At 33.2% G+C, this 5,653-nt stretch overlaps 1 non-coding gene across 1 annotated transcript; it reads left to right on the top strand.

Annotated features, from left to right (window-relative positions):
- The first annotated feature begins 476 nt into the window (after window positions 1–476).
- On the top strand, window positions 477–548 carry TRNAG-UCC (transfer RNA glycine (anticodon UCC)). Its single transcript has one exon. It is a non-coding gene; the product is annotated as a tRNA-Gly (tRNA).
- The last annotated feature ends 5,105 nt before the right edge of the window (window positions 549–5,653 follow it).

Here is a 5,653-nt window from a genome sequence, read left to right as displayed (position 1 = left end):
AAACAGATTAAATTGTTATTTGTCTTATCAATGCCTGAATATTGTTAGTTACATATTATGAAAGTCAAATAGATCAAAACAAACGAAATCAGGACGATATCGTATAATGTTACTTATCGATTAACTAGAGGGAGAAAAAAAAGCGCCCAACCATGTTTATTCTGCTCTTCTTATGACTGAAAGAGACTCCTAGTCGAGGCTTCTACTAGGTATGATTAGTAAAAAAAACAATGTAAATAAAAATGCTGTATCTCAGCTCTGCTATACTCAGTTACGTCAATCCTATTTTTATTGGCAAAATGGACTCTACAATATAGAGCCTTTGTATTTACCATAGGTTTTCATCACAATGCTGTTAAATTTTATAATTTAACGGAAGCATCTGTGTCAATATTATCTAGTATGTACAAGTAAATCAACAATACATTTATAGCATTGTAGTCTATTCACGTGACATTTTGTAAATACAAGTATATGCGTTGGTGGTGTAATGGTCAGCATAGTTGCCTTCCAAGCAGTTGATCCGGGTTCGATTCCCGGCCAACGCACACTTTTTATATCGTCTCATTCAATAATAAACATAAATTAAGTGAAGTATTGTCTTTACCCCACAATATACACAGTGGCGTGCCTAGGGTGTAAGGACTGGGCAAGCCCAAATTTTTATAAGTGTTTGATGGGTACCCTTTTCCTGAATAAGATACCTACCTAGGTATACTGTGTAATTATGTTCGTTATAAAACTTATAAAAAAACGTGAACATACCGAATCAAATCTTTTAAATTTTCACGCGCGCCCGCATTATATTATTTATTAATAAAGTTGTACAGAATACAGATCATTTATATTCTAATTCAAAACGCCAATCTTTCTGAAGGAAAGATTTTATAACATCGGAATTATAGAAAGTAGGCGTTTGTTTTAGAATTCAATTACCTAACAGCTCCTTTTCTATGGCAATTATTGATGCCTAATTCAGAAAGGCGTTCTTGGCCTTGTGTATTTCTTAATAATTAATTTGAGAAAGCACGCTCCGTGGAAGAACTACTACCTACTTACTAGCAGGAATCGTAACTACCAAATGTGCAAGTTTCAACAGCTGGGGAAAGGCTTCTTCTAAGCAATTCTCATTCATGAAATCGTTCGTAAACATTACAATTAATAAAATTTCGTTTATTTGACTTACTAGTTTCGGTAATGCACAAATCGGGAGTTGGTTTTGATAAGAAATTAATTGTTGTTTTTCAGTAAAGTTTAACGATTTTACCTTTCCCCCGCTGAGCACAAAGCAAACCATCACAATTTACAACACAATCTGCTGTCACGACACTCATTTTACCACAAAATTCGAAAAACTTAACCTAAATTACACCGATATAATCACCCGCTCAAACAAACTATAATAACAAATAACAATAATATTCACGACGTTCGTTCGCGCAATCGTAACTATCTTCACACTGTTAAAGCCGGGCTTTGTTCGCCATAGAAATTGCTATAGAGTTCTATAGCTAGGTATGTAGCTACTCGGGCGAAATTTCATACGTTAGAAGAGATGAGCGCAAAGCCCGGTAAAAGCCCACGCGTGCAAGCGAGACACCGCACTGTTTATAATCCATCCAATTTAGGTTGTAACGTCCAAATAAAAGGCACGACCTTATTCCGATAGGAAGAAGGATGAAATTAAAAAGTTTACTCGAATTCGTCATTGTTTTATGCTAGGCGTATTATACAGGGTGTCCCACTATTGGTATACTAAGCGCGAAAGGACTTGTAGTTTTGCATACACTGATCACATGAAAAATACTTAAACAACAAAATTACGTCAAAAATTTTTTTTTTAATTTTTCCTGCAAATTCATGTTTTCTTCTCTAGCTTCGCGCAGGAGGCATATACCGCTTCTCTAATGTGAGCATTTTGTCTATGAAAACATAATCTTAAACGATAGCTCACGTGCTGCCAGCAAAGTTGGGCAGGTTGCTTGTTATGGGTGTACACATAGAGTTTTAAGAATTCATCTATTTGAAAAAAAAATGCGTCTGGAATTTTATAAGTATTTTTTATGTACTCAGCATATGCAAAACTATAACCTCCTTTGAGCTTAGTATACCAACAGCGGGACACCCTGTATATCATATTGTAGGTGAGTTTTCATTGAATTTCGGAGCAAATTATGAATTGCTCATTGCGCGCGAATATTCAAACGCGAATATGGGTATTTTCCTGTCTCGTAGCGAATTTCTAAGGCAAGCCGGGCTTTTCGGCTTGTATGAACGTACCGCCACTGAATATACATGATGCATAAAGTCTATGAAACATTTTTATTATTTTTCCCTTTTATATATTTTGCCATTAACAAACTAACTATGTATATAGCACCTCAAACTCTACATTATTTCCGAACACCAAAAAATATTAGTACAATAATAAAAACGTCTACGTCAAAGCTGCTCTATGCACACCCCATTTAAGATGTAAACACATAAGTATAGCACACCCCCTACAGGGGATTGGTTTCAGTCGCAGCGGCGTACTGCCGCGAACGGACGCGAAACGGCGAAGCCTACGCCATTTTGAAAAAGGTTAAAAAAATTAAAAAACATCTAGCCAGTCAACAATCAATAAAAAATAAAATTTATGTTCTTATGCAGCCAGCCATCATATTCGACCTTTTTGTATTTGATTTACTTTTTTTGAAATTTAGAACTAAAGGTTTAAATATGATTGCTGGCTGGTGGAACAGATACATGAACTATTTTGCAAATATTTCGCTATAAAACCTTTTTTAATGTGAGTTATATAATTTTTCATAGGGGTGCGTTTTGTTGGTTCGTCATGCCTTGATCAATTGAGTAAGTATCTACACGAAATATAAAAGTTTATTATTGTTTTAATTTTTCTATATGTATATGGAATTTTCCGAAATTTATTAATAAAAAACATTTCATACTTTGTCAAGTTTTCAAATTTGTATGTATGGAAGAAAATAATATTTTTATGCCTGTACATACCGTCCATTTGGGGACAATTATTAAAAAAAAAAAACAAAATCTATATAGCCCTCATATACAATCTCAAAATAGTGATATATCAGCATAATAATAGGCATAAAATATTTTTCATAAGGCCACACATACCTTCACTATTTTACTGTAAAGTATGTATTTGAAAAAAAAATCATAAAAAATAATATTCTGAACCAAAGCTTAGTTTTAAAAAGGTCTGAAATATATTTTCTTACGTTTTTTCAACACTGATTATTATTGTGTTTCTGTGTTGTTTTAATATGATTATCTGTACACCATCTACCCTAATAAGATGAGGAAAATTTTTTGTCTTCAAAGCTTGCAAAATTAATTCAAAAGGTCCCCAAAATTACTCTACAGATTTTAATATTTATTTTAACAGCAGAAAGCTTCGCTATTCCGGTGTGAAATAGGCTATATTTTCTTAAATTTAAGGATAGACCTAATCGTAGCCTGGTTAAAAAATCAGTCTTAAAAAAACATTAAAAAACAAACATATTTTTATATTATTTCAGGAGAAAATCCAAATTAGTATTATTTTTTTAATATTTACTAACATTAGCTTATAAGTCACGTACTAACATTAATGGATCTCTGTCATCTATAGGTAATTGTTAAGGGCCGATTTTTCAATGCTTGGATAAAACTTATCCGTCCAATAAAGTATTACACGATAATATTAAAAATATGTCACGTAAACTGTCAAATACGGGCAATTAGAATACGTTTTTAAAATGGTAGTTCTATACATTATTCGACGAATAAGTTTTATCCAAGCATTGAAAAATCGGCCCTAAAATAAATAAATAAATAAGACATTCATTATAACTTAATTGTGTTTGAACAATGAATAAATGTTTGAATTCGAGTCTGAAGATGGTTTGTAAATACGGGTCCAGACATTACAGAATGTATTTATACCTTTAATACCTAATTGTATTTTGTCTTTCAATTAAGTTGTTTAAGAATTTATCATGGTGAACTAGCTTTCCGCCCGCAGCTTCGCTCGCGTTTTTAAAGAAAAACCCGCTCAGTCCCGTGAAATTGCCGGGATAAAACCTATCCTATGTGTTAATTCAAATTACCCTCTATATGTATGCTAAATTTATTGTAATCGGTTCAGTAGCATTTGCGTGAAAGAGTAACAAACATACACATACACAATACACATACATCCATCCTCATTACTTCGCATTTATATAATACTATAGCTTGTATATGCGTGTATGTGTATCTTTGTTATTCTTTCACGAAAATACTACTGAACCGATTCAATGAAATTTAGCACACCTATAGAGGGTAACTTGGATTAACACATAGGATAGGTTTCATCCCTAACTATGCGGGTTTTTCTTTGAAAACGCGGGCCAAGCCGCGAGCGGAAAGCTAGTGTATTTATACCTTTAATAATTGAATTTCTTCTTTCAATTATGTTGTTTAACAAATGGTAAATGTGGGCTTAGACAACGTTAATGTGTGATATTTTATACTTTAATTGTAATATATTTGTTTCCACTGCGGGATAATAGGCTTTTTACGAGGGTTAAAGTCATAAGCATAGTAAAATAATGACTACGGCCAAGTGCGAGTTGGTAGAAATAAATTTTGAGTTAGACATGTAGACTTGTAGACATGAGGTTTTCTCAACTATGTTTTTCTTTGCCAATTTGACCAATGTTGTTTCACCTTTAAACATAATAATTTTAACTATTTTTGCACGCTCGACTGCCTCGATATTTCACAATGCCTCGACAATGTCCACGCTGAAAATAAAAACTTCTTTATCTATCAATCATATTAAAATCAGCCCAGCCGTTTCAAATACTATGTGAAGGCCGAATCAAAAACAAAAGTATATAGCGATATATGTTGTGATATTGTTTAAGCAACAACAATTCTTAAGAAAGCATTCGTTCGAAAATCACAGACATATATCAATTCCACTAATACATTAAGATATTGCAACTCTATTCAACACAATTACGGTCACAATTCATTTAAAACATCATTAATCACGCAATCAGTCAATACATTACTGGAATCAATTAATCAAACAAACAAAAGAACGAACACAAAGCTATAAATATTACCTCAACCGTTCTATTGTTGTTTACTTTTGTTCTCAACGAATTAATGTTTTTTTTCATGGCTTCATTGTACAAAAGCTTAGGTATTTTTACTTAACTGTATTCAGAGGGTACTGCTTTTCGAGTATACAGGGTGTCCCACTGTTGGTATAATAAGCTCAAAGGAGGTTATAGTTTAGCATACGCTGAGTTCGTAAAAAATACTTATACAATTCCAGACGCATTTTTTTTTTCAAATAGATGATTTCTTAAAACTCCATGTGTACAGTGTACACCCATAACAAGCAACCCGCCCAACTTTGCAGCCAGCACGTGAGCTATCGTTCAAGATTATGTTTTCATAGACAAAATGCTCATATCAGCGAAGCGGTAGGTATATGTCAGCTGCGCGAAGCTAGAGAAGAAAACATGGACTTTCAGGAAAAATTTAGCAAAAAAATTTTGACCCTACTAGTAATTTCGTTGTTTATGTATTTTTTTCGTGATCAGTGTATGCAAAACTACAAGTTCTTTCGCGCTTAGTATACCAATAGTGGGAC

The sequence above is a fragment of the Colias eurytheme genome, chromosome 22 (assembly GCF_061535395.1).
Source record: "Colias eurytheme isolate Ceu_HAF_F1 chromosome 22, ilColEury1 Martin Lab GWU primary, whole genome shotgun sequence".
NCBI lineage: Eukaryota > Metazoa > Arthropoda > Insecta > Lepidoptera > Pieridae > Colias > Colias eurytheme.
Note: the sequence above shows the minus strand (reverse complement) of the source record. Positions and strands in the feature narration are given on the sequence as shown.